A 20,224-nucleotide genomic window follows, 5' to 3' on the forward strand; every position below is an offset into this window, starting at 1 on the left:
CAGTTTAACAAAATATACAGAACACATACACACATGGCTCCAGATCCGCTCTCTGTCCCTCCCACATACAGACTAAAACATGACCTTACTCAAAATAAATTAAAAAAATAAAGATGAATAAATGAATTAATTCATTAATAATAAATTACAACATAAAGTAATAGGCAATGTAAATAATCCTGTCTTACTAATGATGTGTTGAATCTGATAAAGGTGTTGTCAAAGTGTCAGAAAACTGCTGTAATCGTTTATAAGAAATTTGTGATCTTTTCAAGTGGGATGCAGCATTTCATCCCCTTTTGGAAGTTCTTTAAACGCACACTAATGGTTGTAAAATTACCCAATAATCAAATTTCTGGATCCTGTAAGTTTTGTTGTGATGTCACTAAAGTTGTGTGTGATAACTCAGGTTTACATTTATTTTTTATTCATGCAATTTAGAGTTGGTGAAGAAAGTTATGATGGATCAGTCTATATCTAGCATTAATGGTGGCAGCATTTTTTTATATTTATTTATTTTAAATTAGGTAAGTAAGCATCTCCATATTGATTAAACTCTATTCAATTTCTAATAAATAAAGTAAATTGAGATTAGTTTGTAATTGTGCAGCAGAGCTTTGCTTAATTCTATTTTTTTTCTAAACTGATTCATCATAGATTAATTCATTTTTATTGGTGCGATCCATAACTGTATAATAAGATAATGACAGAAGACTGCGGCTCAGATGGATGATAATAAACAATATAAGATTAAAGACAGTTCAGCACTTCTTCAAGCTGTCATGACAGGGAGATTCATTTAGTCCCAGATGAGAGCTGATATGGGACTGACTGCTGTCAGGGCTTTAAAAGCCATGATTGTCTGATCAAAGCTGTGAGGACGAGGCCTGCTTTAGATCTTTGATTATTGTTCACAAATCACTAGAACACGCTGGTGGGATCAAACAAATTCAGTATTGAACAAACCATCCACATGTTGGGTAGGAGGCAAAGTCTGTTAGCCAGCCACTGGAGTTTCCACAGGGGAATCACTGTATACTCTGCTCTGCATATTTATGTCAAGAGTAAAGCAGAACACAACTGCGCTGCACATTATGATCTCTCAGATGCATAAACTGAACACATCAAAGATTTAACTCAGTACTACAAGACGATAATATCATCACTTATGTCAGGGGTCTGCAACCTGCAGCTCTGGAGCTACGTGAAGCTCTTTAGCCCCACAGTGTCTCCCTGTGGCTTTAACAAACAATTAAAGGGAAATTAATAACAGTTCTTCTTGTTAATATTTTAATTTTCATGTTTTATTGTTCTAAGTCTAAAGTGATTCTTATAGTCTCCAAAAAAAATGCCTAGCTATACATTCGTCAACTAGAATGTGCATCACTCAGCCTTCGTCAGATTTTCCTTTAAATGTTACCGGTGGCTCATCTTAACTCACGCTAGGCTAACTATGGATCCAATCAAAACAAAAGAAAACAGTCTGCAGCCCCAGACACCCCTGACGTATGTCATCACAGAATCGGATGAGGCAGTGTTTCCTCAAGAATGGGTCGCGGCCCCCTGGTGGGCTGAGAAGGTATTGCAGGCTGGCCGTGAGAGGTCATTAAAATAATAAAAAAAAGTTGTTTATGAGTTTCAATTTTGTAATTAAGTTTGAAATTACCGTAAAACATTTCTGATCCATTTAGACAGTAATCAGAAGTAATAATAAATGAAAGCCATGGGATTTAAGTTGTGGGTCATTTTCTTTTATCTGACCCAGTTTAACAGCCGTTAAAACCATATTTTATGTTGAATATTGAGAAAGTTTGTGTGTAAACACTTGATTATCCAGTGTCAGACAGCCAAAATACAGGCTTAATGATTCATTATTTGCCTTTAATGTCTTACATTTGTTATTTTACAAACTGTTACATTTATGTGGATGGATTATTATGGACCATTATGGACTTGTGAGAGTGAGTGCTTTGTTTTATGCTGCTAAACACCTCAAATATTACACCCAGTCCAACTGTGATGGATTGTATTAACTGCATGCATGTGTTGAAAGACATGTGGGTGGGCTGCAGAAGATTTTCAGATTTCAAACTGGGCTGCAGCATTTTTTAAGTTTGGGAATGTTTGGTGTGAGGAACCAGAGAGGACGAGAGATTTGTACAGCACCTGCAGTGTGAATGCTGGATGCGGAAACACTGACAGCTGACTGATCTGCTGGCTTTAAAAGCTGAATAAAACCAATAATGTATGAAAGATGTGGAATATTTTAAAGTCTGTTGAAAATCTGTTGCTTCACTGAATCGCTGGTTTGAATTTGTCTGGAGAAGCAGCTGTAAGGAATTCACGTTTTGTTGTCAGAATGATTTAACTTCCACATTTAGCATTTATAAGCAGTTCTTAATTAGTTTATATCACAACAATAAATCATTGACAGTGTAGGATAACATGAAATATGTGTTCTAATTTAATATAAATGTGGAATATATAGTTTTGATTTATTATGTTCACTTACTGTATGCACTCAAATGAATGAATCAAATACTTGTTTATAGATGAATACTGACAGACTGATGACAACTGAACAAACTCAGTCTTCTGATGAAGGCCTTCAGATGCAGCTGAAACCCACAGGAGAAATTTGGTAAGTGGCCCTTGAGTACTTTTTTTTTTTTTTTTTTTTTGTAACACTACTGTTTCCATAGTATTTATTTATTTTAAGATTGAGCTCTCAGTTCAATGTGTCTTCATGAATATTGCAGAATATGGATCCCATTATGTTATACTGCATTATTACACGCTTTTGTCGATTACTCAATTCTGATTGGTCAATTACGGCATTCTACTGTTATCACTGAATAATAGACTGCTGATATGAATGCACTTTTTATCATAGATTTAAAAAGACTTATTCAAAGCAATAAAAATAATGAATAAATGAATAAAATCATATTTAAATCAATATTTTCTGTCAAGTTATTGATTTTTTCTAAGTGGCTGTGTAATACAAGGGGTCGTGTACAGTGAGCAGGTCATTATGGGAAAAAAAAGAAATGGTGTGGTTGAAGACGTCCTGCACGAGTCTCCCCTGGGTTTGCCATAATGACCTGCTGACTGTACATTATCCCTGCATACACAACAATAAAAATTAACATACATTTGCTTACAAATACATGAAAAAATCAGAGTAAATAAGGTGAAAATCACAGGTTTCATTACAATACAGTATTTGATCAGTTCTTTGGATGATAGGATATTTGCTAATACGATATAGTTTTGAATTGATTCAATTCAGGGCACTGCGATCAATATCAGGCTTTATCATATGTCCTTTTAATACAATCAGTTACTTTTATGGCAACTTACAAAAAGCAGTTTAATTATGATTCAACAATTTTATTACTGAACTCTTCCAGACATTTGTGACAGACATAGCTTGGGAATTTCAAAATAAAAGCGTATCTTAAAGATGACGACATAGATCGATACTTTCACCTCGATAATATTGGATCACTGATCATCGAGTCAATATATTGATCCAGACTGATTGTCATAAATGTTGAGTAGTTGAATTAAAGTCTGTTTGTGGTCATTGCATGGGGGAAACTTTCTCAGTAAAAAATCAAAAACGCAGGTGTCTTTCGACAATCCAAGTCACACTGTGATCAAAATTATTTTAACAGTGTTTCACTTCCTTGTTGTTTGACCAATAGGCTTGCATCTGGACAGGGAACTCTCCTCCCACTTAACTCATTAGTGTAACACGGCATAGGTGTGCAAATTACTCCTGACTGAAGACCTGTGTTGGTCGCAACACGTTGGTCATTTGTAATACTTTTCTTTTCCATGTAAAATAATGTCATTTTCATTTTGCACAAACCTTACAAGGTGCCTTGGATTGTTTTTAAAGGTGAATTGCATTTTTTTTTTTTTTTTTACTGTTTCATCCATGCATTGAGCCCTTCACTTGGAGAATAAGCAGAAAAATAAAATTTTCACAACTTTCTTACATTTCATGAACCAAACAACTAACTGTTTAATTGAGAAAATGATTAATCAATGATGGTTGGTTACAGCTCTTAAATCACTATAAGTGAAACAGTAAGGTAATCCAAAAGTTACATTACTAAAGTGTTGTGATAAATCGCATAAGTCAGTGACTGCTGATCTGCAATGTGTTGTCAAAATGTTCAGCATTGTCTAAAGTTATGACAGGTCACATTTTTCCAGTTCGAGGCGCAATTTTTTTGCCCACCGACTCTCGCTATAAGCTGTACATGTGCAGTTCAATTGTCTTAACACAAGAGAACTATACAACAAAAATACAAGAACAATCCAATATAATACAAGAACAAGAACACAACCTGCGCCCTCATCGTTCATCTGAACGCTGCTGAGTTCAACCTCTGGGTGGCAGCAGAGTGCGAGCGGCTCCACCTACATCTGATAATGAAGACAGCAGAGTGAGATGTGTGGACAGTTGGACGAGTCCAGTGTTTCAGCCAGCTGTAATGGAGGCAGTCACTGTAAATAACTGAGACTTAAAGAGGCTGGAGCTGATCAGTCCGACATCATAAAACTACAACAGTCAGAGGAAGATGATAAAGTCTCTGTGGAGAACATGAGACAGTGGAACTCAGCCTCATACTGAGACCAGCTGATCTTCAGACAGGTGAGCTGTGCTGGATGAACTATTCACATCCTTTACTTCAGTAAAAACATCTAAACCACGCTGTAAAAATACTGCACTACAAGAAAAAGTCCGCCACTCAAAGCCTTACTTGATTAAAAGTATTTGAGTATTATCAACCATTGTCAGAATGAAACCATGAAGTAACCACTGTGCTGTAAAATGTCAGTAACTAGTAACTGTACCTGTCAGGTAAATGCAGTGGAGTAAAAAGTTACCTACTCTAAAGTTATACTTTAAAGTAGGTACTTTATATAAACCTGTCATTTAACCACAGAGTCACTGAGACATTTACATCTCTAAGGGAGAATTATTTATAAAAAGTACATTTTAAGCCACAAGATGACAATTTTCAAACTTATTAATTCTTAAATGTTATTATTTTCTAATAGGTTTTAGTGTGTTCATAATTTCCTTCCATTTAGTCTTTCAGCAGAACAGCTTGCAGCGTAAAAGATGATAATTATAACAGATCTGCACTAATTGAAGTACCTGAACTTGCCTTAAATAAGCAAGTTCCATTAGCCTATAAAGATGAATCACCTCAGCAAATACAAATAAAGTGTTTTTCATATATTAAGATACACTGATGTGACACGTTAACATTTTCAATATAGCCCCCATCTGGAGAAAAAATCAGCTGTCACTGCTTTGATGAGGTTACTGACTACATTTTTTAATAGGTAGTAAGTACATTTTAAAGTAACCCTCCCAGGCTTTGCTGTGGGTTATTATAATACAGCTAAGTGTATTTTAATGCGAGATCCTCTTCAGCAGTGATGCTGATGCTGATTTTGGACGAACTGCTTGGAATTTAATCACATTACTCTCATAATATAATGCTGCCTGACTGAATTGGTTGGTTAAATCTTAGATAAAGAAATAAAGATATCAGATATTTGCAGAGCTAGATTCTATAGGAAGGAAGAAATGATTAATCATTAATCAATTAATTGCCAAAAAAAGAATTTAACTGCTTAACATGTGTTAACTGATGATCAATAGTTCAGAAACAGCATTAATTGCACCTCATTTGACATTGTTTTGTCTGGTGGAGCCATTCATTGGATAAGGAAAGTTAAATTTAAACTTGAAATAAGAAAAAAAAAAGAGAGGAAATGAGAAAAAAAAAACATCTTTTATATGTCATTAATTCTTAGTGATTCATCAATTAACCAATTGTTAGCATTTTTCAGCAAAGGAAGATGCATAAAATGCATAACTGTCATAGGAAGCCAAGCCTTCTGTCTGTGATAATAGCACAATAACATGTGATTTAATGTGATAAAGAGGTGAAATAATCATTTTGTATATAAATATATAATTTACCACAGCTGTAAGGTGCTGGAAAAGATTGAAAATGCTTGAAAAGAGCTTGAATTTGATTCTAGAAAAGGTGCATAAGTCCTGAAATTGTGATTTTAATCAACATGTGCAAATCTGATTTTGAGGACCTCAGAACAGGCAAAGTCTCGAGGACCCCCTGTGATTTCTAGCGCCCCCCAGGTTGGGAACCAATGGCTTAGAGAGTACATGTGAGCCTCCTACAATGGTTGAAAAAGCCACCCGGGTCATGAGAAACGAGGCTCATGGGTGGACTTTGATTTATCCTCCTGAGTTCTTGGTGTCAGTAACAAGGAAAGCACTAAATGATACATTCAGCTTTACATAAACCAAACAAACTCTGTGACCTCTGTCAGGTTTTTTTTTTTTTGCTGACATGAGAAAATAGCACAAAAAAAAGAGCATGCAACATGCTGGATTTGTCATTTGTGGTTTACGTCTCTATGTTTGGCTCTCTGTAAAACATGAGCTCCATAACCAAGTGCACATGTGAAAGAGCTTAAAGAGGAGAGAGCAGAATCTACAGACAAGTGTGCAATCATCGAACCTTCAAAGTGCTTCACATATGAACACTTATTATCTTTTTACCCAGAGTCATTTCCTCTGTTATTCCCACGTCAAATGAACTCAGCATGAGCCTTTTGTTTCTGAACGTTATTCCACTCAGGAATAATTGTGCAAGAGGTGCTGTTTTCATATCAACGTGTAACGTAAACAAATAATCTAAACCATTTTTGTTCCTCTCACTGTAAATAGTGTATTTCAGTAGTAGCTGAAGTGAGGTGTTGTTTTGAACGAGTCCCATTCAGCTTTCGGCTTCAGTGATGGCAGGCTATTCTTGTAGATTATAACAAGTCAAAAATAAACACATTCTTTACTCAAATAGAAGTGCAGATACTTGTTTAAAAAAAGAGTCTGGGAAAAGTAGAAGTACTGATTCAACGTCTTAAAAAAAAAAAGTAAAAGTGAAAAACTACAGGCTCTGAAATGTGTATAAAGTATAAAAGTAAAAAGTCGTCCTCTGAAGGACGTTTCCATCTCTGATTCTCTTTTTTGTGCCCTTTTACAGTTTTGTTCAACTGCTAACAAACATCAAGTCAGTACTAACACGCATCTTGGCCAAACAGCTAATGTAACCTCTGAAAATCATTCAGACCACCAAAACACTTCATACGTGTCGCTACATAAAACTTGTTCATCCACAACACTGGCAGAATAATGCATTTTTACATTATTGACTGTATAAAATAACAAAAATGAATCTGGAACACTGCAGCTCTCTTCAGTGTCCTCTTTTCCCCTATTTTATCTTTGCATAGTCATCTACTTGTAAGAAATAAATAAATAAATAATATAAAATAAAATACAAAGCTGAAACAAGTTCCTGAAGTTCCCAGGCAGCAATAATAATTAAAAAGGAAAAAAAAGTTTTTTAAAACTTCTTTTTAAATTGCTCAAAATAAATCAAATTATAATTGCCATGTTCAGTGTGCAGTTTTTCTCATGTGCTTTGGCTCAATTCTGGAAATTTTTTTTTTTCTTCATAACATTAAGTTCAAATCTCTGAATAATTAGTTCGTTGTACTCATTCAAGCAAACTGTGCTCGTTTTGGCACATCGGCACATTCGACCAACTGGTTATATGTGTGGTATTTTAAACAGCAGGGTTTTGAGAGGGCAAACGAGCGACGTCATGTAAGATTTCTGTGTCTGTAATGTAGAAAAGTGTGAGGCTGAGAATGTGCTTATACAGTAGTTGTGCAGATCTGGACTGGAGTTTTGCTCCTTGACACTTTTCACTAACTGAGTATTATTTTTAATTTAAGTGTGCAAGCAATTATCAGAAACTATAAGACAAACTATAATCACTTGTTTTGTATCATCCTCTTTTGTCTGTTTTGCAATGAGACTGAAAACAGGAAATCTGGTTAGAATCAGTTTGGAATCACAATTTCATTTTATTGTAAATATTCTGCCAGAGTTTTCTATATATTTATATATATTCAATGACTGACACTGTTCTGTTTTGAATGTGTTTGTTACAGTTTTGAAAACTGTGTGCAAAACAGTAAATGCAGTTGTGTACAGTTTGAACAATAAGCACTTCGATGTGGTTTGGACCCTTGCGTGTTCTAATATCGATTCATGAAATCCCAAAGTTGATCTTTTGATATATGTCTTTTCTCTTGTAGTTTTAACCCTGTTAGTCTCACGCAGTGTTTCCCAAACTTTTTTTTTCAGGGGACCCACTTTTTTAAAATGACAAACCACCGTGACCCAAGTCACAGTAAGCCTTATCAATAAATTCTAGCAAGAGTTCATTTGTGCTTAAATGAACTTTCCCAACCATTTTTTAATTCTATTTCTGCATCATCTTATATTATCTTGATGCTTCATTGAAAATTTACACACATTTTAAACTTTACAGTTGAGAAAGTCATTCATTTAGGCCCTGTCATTGTTCTGATTTTCTCTCATCAGTAAATGAGGATGTTTTACCCTGAATGAGACAAAGTAAGTACATTTAGACAAAATCAACAGGCTCTTCTTCTTTTTTCTTAATTCTTAAATTTTCAGAATTTCCTCCATAGTTTTTATTTATTTATTTTGGGACCCAAATAAAATCTTCTGTGACCCACCCGCGGGTCCCGACCCAATTGGGAACGACTGGTCTAGCGAGTTGTTGTAGCACAAGATCTTGTTGCGTGAGATTTTGCTCATTTTAGTCTGTTAGTCATATCATGTTTAATGAAACGTACATGATTATTATAACTTTGGGGACAAGTCTTAGTTTTATTAATGCGCCAGAAGGTTTGCAGCATTTGTTCTCTGAAAATCGCTTTCATATTCAGGCAAAATTGGTATTTTATCTGAAATAAAATCTGAAATCTGAAATATCCCCAAACAAGACATGTTTATTCCATGAATATCTAAGACATGTCATGTTTGTGATGTTGCTAAGTTGGTAAATGAGCTGCCAGGTTACAGTAATGAAGTAAGAATCACATGAGCATCATTTGGTGGCAAATATTCTGTATATGACTTATGAAAGATGAAGACCTCCATGAAACGAGGATGAGAGTTTATTCATCTATTTTCAGGTCAGCTGTATCAATCGATGAGGGGAAAACTACACGCCTGCATGTAACACATCAACAAATGTGCTGTATACATACAGATGTGTTTCTGTGTGCTACAGTAGTGTTCAGTATTAACTTTTCCCAGTGAACTTTTACCTGCTGTTGAAATCTAAATCTCAAAAGCTCAGTGAGAGACAGCAGCATTTAGCGAGACAAAAAAAATGGCATTTTTGTAGCGTGAGCATGAGCAGTCAGTGTCAACAAAAAAGTAGAACAAAACCGAGATCCAGAGATAAAAACATTTCTGGGGTTGAGTGCCACCGTGGTGAAAAAAACAGCCGAAGCTTCTGACCAGTTTGACTCACATGATGACAAAACAACTTTTCCTTTTGGTGATGCTGGCACGAAAACTTGTTGTTTTTTCTCTATTTTTTTTTTAAGCCTGAATGAAATGTTTCGGGTGAGTTACTACCTTTTGCACACATGCAGTAGTGTTGTGATGTCCCATGGAACAGTTGTGACAATTGCACAAAAAACATGAGGCAAAAAAATTACAGTTTGCTTAAAGCACGAATTTGAAAACGGGGCTCATTTTGTCGAAACGCTGCGCGCAGTTCACTCAGCCACACACACACACACACACACACACACACACACACACACACACACACACAGTAGCAGAACACCTCGAATATTTTGCAAAATGAAACACTTCATTCAAAACTGTATAATAATTTGTAAAAAAAAATGAATTTTGTCAGCATGTGGCAAACACAAGGTTCATATGATGTGGTTCTGTTTGAATCATCTACACACAACTGAGCTCATTCTGAAACACTTAACAATTCTACTTGTCTTATTGTCTGTTTGACTTTTTCAGAGACGTTGTCAAAGTAAAGTGCATGACTCTATCAACCCAACCCAACACATAATGCTCTAAATAATCATTTCTCAGCACAGTATAAAATCAGTCAATAAATCCATGCATTGCCATTGGCTGCAGTTTGCATTGATAGGCAGAATATATTATAAATAGAATATCGTACATTGACAGAGCAAAAACATTTGTGGAGACAAATGAAAGCACGAATTTATAAAAATCATAAGCATCATTTGTTTGCCAAGCTGGATCTGGTCGTAGCTTACATTTTTTCATGATTGCTTGCACACTAAAATGAAAAATAACACACAGTTAGTGAAACCTGACACGCAAGGAGCAAAACCTCAGCCCAGATCTGCACGACTATGAGCACATTTACAGCCTCACACTTTGGGTAAAACACTAAACACGCTTCTCTACATTAGACAGAAATCTGACACAGTGTCACTTCTTCGCCCTTTCAAAGACACCCAGCTGCCTAACTGTGAGTTTACCTGAACCAGATTTATTAAACGTGCACCATTGTTTTTACCATGTTTTCAGCTTTAGGTTGACACTGAGAGAGTTTGGACAGAGAGTTCAGCCTGATCTCAACAGATCTGCTGCTGCAACAGTGATTTGGAGATTTCACAGGTGAAGACACAACTTTTCTCTAAAATCAGAACAATGTCGGTCAGAGCCTGAGCGTAGTTCATACTGTCTGTTTTGTCTCCACAAATGTTGCTGTGTTTATGTGCTTTTTACAGTGTTCTGTACTGAATTTGGAAATGCATGGACAAATTGACTGATTTAACAACGTGGAGACAAATAATGTTTGCATCAGTGTGCAGCAGTTTTGTGTTGTGTTTGATCCATATATTCATGTACTTTATCTGAACACAGTGGTTCCCAAACTGGGGGGGGCAGAGCCACTGCAGGGGGGCGCAGAAGACCAGGGGAGAAATATAGAGTTGAATGAACATGATTTATGTAGGGGGAAATAAACAAGTACAAGTTTGCTAATTCTATTCTTCTAAACTTTATTTCACTAAAATTAATCTTTTGAATCTTTTTTTTTTAGCAGTTTCAACCCCAATTATTGTTAACGATTGATCAAAATTGCGAGGTTGGGGGGCGCAGACTTTGTTCAGCATGCCAGAAAAGTTTGGGACCCACTGCCCTGACAATAAAATGTAAAAAAAAACAGATTATTTCTTGAAAAAAGAAATGTTAAATGTGTTTTAGATTGAACACAGCAGTGTCGTATGAGGCGTGTGTGTGTGTGTGTGTGTGTGTGTGTGTGTGTGTGTGTGTGTGTGTGTGTGTGTGTGTGTGTGTGTGTGTGCTGTATGGTGACAAAGTTGGGTTTATACTCATTTTTTGTATGAAGTGTTTCATTTTGCAAAAGATGTGAGGTGTTCTGCTGCTTGTGTGTGTGTTTGTGTGAAATGTGTGTAGTGTTTTGACAAAATGAGACCCGATTTCAAAATTGTGCTTAAGCAAACATAAAAAAAAAGACTGTAGAGAAATAGAAATGTTAAATGTGTTTTAGATTGAGCTGTTTAATGTGTAACTGATTCAAACAGAATCAGATCATATGAACCGTGTTTGTGGGTTCAAAAAAATATATTGTATAGTTTTGAATGAAGTGTTTCATTTTGCAAAAGATCTGAGGTGTTCCTCTACCTGTGTGTGTGTGTGTGTGTGTGTGTGTGTGTGTGTGTGTGTGTGTGTGTGTGTGTGTGTGTGTGTGTGTGTGTGTGTGTAGTGTTTTGACAAAATGAGCCCTTTTTTAAAGATTATGCTCGAGCAGTTGTAAAAGACTGTATCATCCATATGAGAGGGTACGCAGACCAATCAAAATACACAGAACAACGCACACCTATGCCTGATTGGTGAGTTTAAAACTTAGCGCCTGAGTGTCTGAGTTTGACCAACAGGTTATATGCGTGGTTTTTAAACAGCAGTGCTTTGGAAGGACAAACAAGCGACATCATGTGAGATTTTCGTGTCTAACGTAGAAAAGTGTGTGTTGTGTTTTGTAAAAAGTGCGAGGCTGAGAATGTACATGTACAGTAGTTGTGCAGATCTGGGCTGAGGTTTTGATCTCCGAGTAGCAGGTTTCACTAACCACGTGTTATTTTTAATTTTAGTGTGCAAGCAATTGTAAGAAACTGTAAGAAAAACTATAATCACTCGTTTTGTAGCGTGTACCGCCCTTTTTTTTTCTGTTTGATAATGAGACTAAAAACAGGAAGCCTAGGTGGACTCTCAGCTGAAAAACTAAGTACTGGTTTAGAATTATTATTTATTCATTTATATATCAATAACTGATATCATTCTGTTTTAAATGTGTTTGCTACAGTTTTGAAAGTGTTGCAGATAAAGAGTGTTTTGCAGGTTGTAGAATCTGAATGAGAAAAGAGTTTATAGATTTTGGAAACTGTGGTCATCGAATGAATTTTGTATGGAAGCTTGAAAAAAAATGATTCACAGTTTGGTCCACGAAGACGTTTGTTTTGCTGGCTGCGTGAAGAGTTTTGACAGTGTGACTTCAGTTTTGACCGATGTGTGTTAGCGAATGAAAAGGAAAAAAAGTAAGAAAAGTTAAAGCACCTAACAGCTGAGCTGCATTCAAAAATAGAATGGCAACAGTTTGCAGCATTTGAGGCTGAAATCACCTGCTTCCACATAATAAACCCTCCTCCCTGAGCTCAGCTAGGTGTCTCACTGCAGCATTGTGTGTGTGTGTGTGTGTGTGTGTGTGTGTGTGTGTGTGTGTGTGTGTGTGTGTGTGTGTGAGTGTGTGAGGGTTTTGGACGAAGCTTCCCAGCTGTTTTGAAATCCCGGGGACTGTGATTCAACCACAGCTTGCTGCGCGCTGCACTGAGCTCCAGAGAGACCTCAAGTGAAGCCTGGGAATCCAGCCCTCGCCGGGCACAAAGACGACTTTGATTTCTGATGAGTAAAATAAACATCATGCTTGTACATGTTTGCAGAATCTGCTGACTGTGTCTCTGTGAGCGGCCTCCGGGAATCTCACATTAACAAAAAAAACAAAACAAAAAAAAAATAACACAAGCTTCTCAAATGAAATGAGGCTTGAAAGCACTTAAACTCAGCCACAAACTATGTCTGAAAGTATGCGTGTGTTTGTGTATTTATGGCCCACAAACTCATGTGTGGGTGTGTGTGTGTGTATTTTTAGTCGTAAAGTCATCAGTTTTATGCCTTTCAGTATCAACATGCACAGGCGCAGATTTTAGGGGTGATGTAGAGGACATGTCCCCCTCAATATTTAGAACACATACATTTGTCCCCGCAATAAAAACATGAAATAAACAGAGGGCTTTTATTTTGACAAACTGCTAGAACACAACCCACAAACACAATACACAATGTATCCAGTAAAGTACTGGTGGCCAGTGTTGTGCATGAATGTACTATAAATATTTTTGGTGAACTGACCGAATCAGTTTTCAATTAATGAATGTAAACGTGAGAAGGATAACGGTGCTCACATCATCAGCTGATTAATAAAAGTGTGATTGCAGCAAAAAGAGAGTGAGTGCGCAAATATGAACAGACATGTCGACATGATATAAAAACTTTATTTGATCGCAAAGCCTCATGTTTCTCTATAATTCTGTGGTTTATCAGTGAAGTGTATGAACTCCACTGCAGGCTGGAGTCTGCAATTAAGAAATTCAGTCATTATTTTAACATAGGGGAGACCCTGGGCAATTGTAACTTCTTTTTTTAACAACATTTCCTTCATAATTCACAGAGTACTTGAAATATACTGGTCATCTTTTGATATGCGAAACATATATATGTGCACTGATTAATTATACAGTTACGAGACTAATAAATTTCATGCAAGAAGTCCCTTGGTGGGGACAATTGTTACAGTGGTTGGTTGGGGCAGTTGAAACACTGAAAAAAGTAATTTTAACTCACTGTGTCTCAAATAAAAGCACACCTCAAAGTAATCACATTACTGCTATAGTAACTAATAATGTTACTGAAGTTTTTAAGCTACTGTTCTAAGATTTTAATTATCTGACTTGACTTAAAAGTAATTTTACATTTAGAAATAAAATGAATGCAAAAATATGAATATTGTGCAGCATTTAGTAGAACGTCATTATTCAGACTCAGTGTCGCTGGTAGGACTGCTAGTTTGATTTCAAATTCAATTAAGGGGAAATGGAAGACATAAACTTGAACTAGTTCATTTTAAACTCTTAAACTGAACTTTTTAAGTGTGAACTTGCACAACACTGTTGGGGGCAGTGAGGAACCTCAAAAGCAATGGTTTGCAACCTGCCATAAAACTACAGGAGGAAGAAGAAGTAACCACACATTTGATAAGTGCAGGGGAGCCAAAAGGAAAAAACAAAGAGGGGGTCCAATATAAGATTTTTTTTTTTTTTTTTCAGAAACTCTCGAAACCAAATAAATTTCACATTCCTGTTCAGCAGAACAGTTTTAGCGAATCGCTCACAGTGTTGGGCAGCTTCACACTGTTACAAACACAACTCTGAACAGAGCATTGATCTACTTTCAGAAGCACAAGAATAAAACAGTTTTGCTCAGTGTGAACCTGTAAGAGTAAAAGATGAAATTTCCATTAATGATTAGAGCTTCAACAAGGTTTCATCCTGTAATAGATCTGATCATTTTAATCAGTTATGACCAGATTGTGTCATTTTACCTCACAAAACACAGGTGTTGCTAATCTGCAACTGGCTCAGTCTGTTAGTTTGTGTTATTGTGTGACTTTTGTGTTTTAAAGGGTTAGTTTGGATTCGACTGAGGCAACAGTAGACCAGGTCCTCCCATGTGCTGCTTCTCCAAACCAGGTCCGTGCTGACCGCCATCTACTGCAGGTAATAACACTGTGGATAAGAACCTCATACAACCACACTCCAAAGAATATGAACTGTTCCTTTAACATTTAGTACCATCATCAGGTCAAAATTTCACTTTGCCCACTAGTTTGGTTAATGACCAAATTCCTCTCCCATCAGCCTCAGCTGCACAGCTCTGTTAGTGCTAATTAGCTACATTTAGCTAGAAAGATAAACTAACCCTGAAAAAAAGATCTGACACATGATAACTGCCAGGAAATTCTGATTTTTGACAAAATAAAAAAAAAAGAACAAACACATCACTTAGATATATGATATTTTGTTTGTATCATATTTGATTCATCAGACATTTATGAAAACTGATTGCTCACAGTAATATTTATTTTTAGGAATAAAAACAGATATTGTTCATTGCTTTTATGAAAAAAATCATGAGAGCAGGTTGCATATGTAAAAAGCTCATATAAATATCTAAATTTCCACTCTAAGTTTATCTTGAGATTATATTTTAGTCTTAGATGAGTTTGTTTTAGAGTGTATTTGTGATTGTGGTGGAATAATCCAGATCGAATCATGAAATTCATTAGAATAATGACTGAGCGATTCACAAATAAATGATCTTATGTAGCATCTGTATCATATTTGATGCACAAATTTACTATTAGTACAAAATATTAAATAATTATAGGTTGTTTCACTAAAGTAAATGTTCATATTGAAATATTAGTCAGAATATAACTGTTATTCTTGCTGTAACACTTTTAAAATTAGCAAAGATTCCAGTGACAAAAACATGTGACTCACTACATGAAGGCAGCCATGTTGGATTTTGTACTCAGACGCAGGCTGCTGCCTGCAGTGAACTAATAATCTATCAGAGGGCAGAAGACATGTCTCAGACTGATACAACTGGCTTTTCAGGAAAGTACTGATCATATTGATGCTGTAGAGGTGCCAGAAACTTAAGTATCAAATATGATACACATGACGTTACAGAGCTAAGATGTTGATGAGATGACATGTTAGCATGTTCATTAGTCATGACACAAAGGGCAAGATCAAATTGGATAAATGACAATGTAATACAAAATGCACTTCATTTTATATTTAATTTAACTTTCATAACTTTGTTCATCAATATCTACATAATATTTTGTATCCAGAGGGTAAGATAGCACACACACATCTGTTGGGCACACACACACACACGCACATCTTTCCATTCATTCCACATCATTTTCAACACTTCATTATGATGAAACCATAATTCTTAGTTTTGGCTCTGTCCAAATCTCAGCAGACTTTTTTTTTCTTCTGAAATCAACCCAATGTGCACTTTTTTTTCTTTCAAATTCTTCCCTTCCTCACAACCTTCTTGCTGAAATAAAGCCTGTCCATACTCTGCCAAAGGACCACATGAGGATTTCTCTCACACAGTTCATATCCAGTCACACCAGTCTGCTTCAAACAACCCAATATGCTTCACAGAGTCTCGTGTTCTCTGTCACTGCAAACTTATTTACTCCCCAAAAATACTTCAAAGCTTTACTTTGACTCGTTCACATCCTTTGTAAGCTTTAAATCCCTAAAGCTTTTTTGAGTTTGATGTTCATGAAGATGGATGTATTAACTTCCTTTGTGTTTAATATATGGGTCATTCTATAGAATTGCTTCAAAGTCAAAGTGGTAAACATTTTAAAATTAAAGTCTCTTTTCCCCAGAATTTGGTATGAATTTAAACTGTATAACATCCATGGTTCAGGTTTTAGTTAATTCACATTTTGTATTTTCAGACTGTTTCAGAATATTTTCCCTGTCCCCAAAATTTGTCTCTACTAAAGCATAATAATAAGTATCATAATAAAAAAGCTTACATTGCCTTATTAAATTTGTGTTAACCTCTACATTGACAAATTTATTTTGAAAAGTTTAAGGATATATATATATATATATAACATATTTTCTTCTCTCAAATTCAGATCACAAATCTCAAGACGAGCCCAGAAATCTAAACACGCTGAGAATGACAACAAATTTTGCATTTTCCTTAAAATGGTTACTTTAATTTTTAGGCTGATGGAGTGTGGAGGATGGATTTAGGAGTCTCACAGCCTGAGGAAAGAGGCGCTCTCTTCTTCTGAGGACTTAAAGTTAAAGAAGGTCTGTATTATTTTTCTATGGTGCCACTGTTGTGATTGGTCACATCAACACATACGTGTAAGATACTGTCATGTTAGCAAACAAAATACATATGAAAAAATGGTACATTAATGTATGTGTGTGTGTACAGGTGTATATGTGCGTGTGTACATCATGTCACTCCTGGTGATGTGTAACAGAGTAAAGCTTCCCCACTGATCTCTGAACAGTGTCAGCTTTACTTTGAACATCAGTGGGGATACTGATTGGCTACTGAACTCAGTCCCATTGGTGGATTTAGGAGCCTTGTGCAATTTTTTAACTTTTCTGGAATAACAACCAAAGAAGTTTCCTTAGTTGCAGAAAAAGATGAATGATTGCACCTGTCTCCTCACCATGCAGCAATGAGAAAGAGGGACACACACATACTGGCTAAATTCAGTCTCCACCCATGGACAAACTTTCTTGCCTTCATTTAGTATTCAAGGTTCCTGAATATGCAAATAGTCCCCACCCTCAGACATGTTCTCATAACACATGAAATACACAACATGGACATGATAACCAGAGGAAGTTTCATCAGAGGGGGCTTTAAACTGTTTCAATAGTGACATGAAAGTACGGGAAAAACTTTTTTTTTTACATAAAGAGTCATGATTTACAAAGAAAAGACAAAATCCATGTTTTTTTCAACTTCACACTGAAAACATCAAAAAGATCTTTTCAATACAACAATGAAAAAAAATTGCAAAAATCATTTTAGGCATACTTGCCAATCCTCCTGATTTTCCCGCTTTTTATTGCCCGGCTGACTATTTCCTCCCAGAATCACAGTTCTCCTGTATTTCTGATAAATTTTCACACTTTTTTTTATTATTTTACATTATCACAGAGTGTATAAGTCCTGTCCAGCTCTAAAACTACTGTTTGTACCCCAACAACAATACAGCTGCACCAAACCAGACTTACTAACTAACGTTCTAACATCTTAAGGAAAGTTTTAAAGGAAAGAGACATGCATTTTCTCCAGTTTTCATTTAGGGACAATGGCAAAAAATAAATGAATTTAAAAAAAACATTAATATTAGTTTATGCCAGAGTTTCACACAAGTCCATGTTAGAGTCCTGAGAATTAAAAGTAAAATGAATGATGTACTTTGTACCTTTGCTGTGATCATTATTTTTATTCTTATAAAGTCACCACAAAGCAGAAAGGATCAAAGTCCCTGTAACTAAAAATGTTTTGGCATTTAAATCCTCCCAATTTTTGAGGTCTCAAGTCGGCCAAGTCTTTTTAGTATCATTTTCTTGAGTTGAAATTTAGAGGTTAGGGTTTGGGAGAGTCACCTCCAAATTCAAAGTACCCTAAAAATGATGCTCTTAAATACAGGGTGTCCACAAAGTACAATTTAAAAAGTTTATTACAAAAGCAATTGATGAGATATGTTAATCAGATTTGTTCTATGTACTCAGTGGTTATCAAAATTTTTAATCACATTGCATTTGTGTGTTTCAGGTACCCTGTTGATGAAATAGCTTCTGTTAAATAAACCCCTAAAAAATGGCTACTCCTCAAGAAAAGGCACAATGTGTATCGTGGTTTACTGAAACAAAATCAGATACGCATGTCCGTCAATTCATGCATGGCACAAGAAATTTATGAAGACAGGGATAGTGTTGGATAAAGAAAAGAAATCGAGTACCGTCTTGATGTGCATCATGCAACTAATGGTGCCCATATAATGAGGCAAAAAAACCTTCAATATCTACTTTTCATTTTGTAATAATTTCCACAGATTTGTCTCTTCATTTGCTTTTGTAATAAATTTGTTAAATTGTAAAGAGACTTTATGGACACCTTGTATATTAAAATTACTGCTATATCAAATATTATTTTGGATTACAACAGTTAGTAGGAGGGTCTTGGTGAACATGTAAGATTTGCACACATAAATATATTTTACACTAGTTTTTTGGTTGTGGAAAAGCAGTTTGCACCAGTTCAGCAGAATGTCCCACGTAGATCAGTGTCACTTCTAACACCATTCACTTGTGACAGAAGAAATAAATTAAATTTAAGCAGCATCAATCTTAACATGAAATGATGAAATTAATCAGATGTTTTAGGCCTCTGTATGCCGGGATACAGCAAACCACATACAGTCTATAGGCCTCACACTGAACACACACACACACACACACACACACATATATATCTCCTCAGTTTATTGATTCATCTTTATTTCACAGTCTCACACAACAATCATGGCGGTCACGGCTCGCCACGCAGCCAGGCGAGCGTGCACCTCCTCGTGTCCTGCCATGCACACTGAGCAGCACATTGCAGGAGTAGAAAACTTGAATATACAGATGTCTCCGTCCCTCACAGGCTCACTGGTGCCTGCACACAAGACAGCAACACACACACAGCAGTGCTGCTGCTGCTGCTGCTCAGGCTACAGCCTGTCAGACAGACATCCATCAGTGCAGAGACGGAGGATACAGCCGTCTCTCTGCGCCTCCGTCTCCATGATGTAAATAAATGGAGAGGACAGACCTGTGTCAGAATTAGCTGCTGGAACGCAGAAGACAGAGCTGCTGTGTTCTCAGTGTGTTAAAGAGACAGTGGATCATCTGTGAGGAGCTGGTTTAAGCCTAAAGACTTCAGGCTGACTGACAGCTCTTCATACCAGAGGCCTGCATAACCACTAAACCAATGAACAGTTTGTAAACCTCTGAACATTTAAACAGGACTGCATTGACTGTCCTCTCCAGATGTTCCTCAGCTCCACAGAATAACAAACAGCACCATAACAGTGAGTCAGTAATATCATCTCACTGTTGTCTCATATCTTCAGGTCTAACATTCATGTGCAGACCTCACTGTCAGCTGATTGGATGAAAGAGCTGCAGTGCTTCCTCATCACCAGAGAGAGCTCTGGCGCCATCTTGTGGTAGACGTGGGAACAACAACAGTTAAATAGCTCAACCACCATCAACCAGGGTTTGGAGGATTACTTTAAAAATGTACGCTGATACAGTTACTGATTACCTGTTAAAATACACAATGAGAAATGTAATCAAAGTATCACAATATGAAAGTGATGTAACTTGATAGTTATGAACTGATTAGTTGTTTGGTCCATGAAATGTCAGAAAATGGGGAAAAATGCTGATCAAAGTCCAAAATGACGTCCTCAAATGTCTTGTTTTGTGCACAACTCAAAAATATTCAGTTTAC

Source organism: Lutjanus erythropterus, chromosome 11 (genome assembly GCF_056507025.1).
Source record: "Lutjanus erythropterus isolate fLutEry1 chromosome 11, fLutEry1.hap2, whole genome shotgun sequence".
In the NCBI taxonomy this organism is placed as follows: Eukaryota; Metazoa; Chordata; class Actinopteri; order Lutjaniformes; family Lutjanidae; genus Lutjanus; species Lutjanus erythropterus.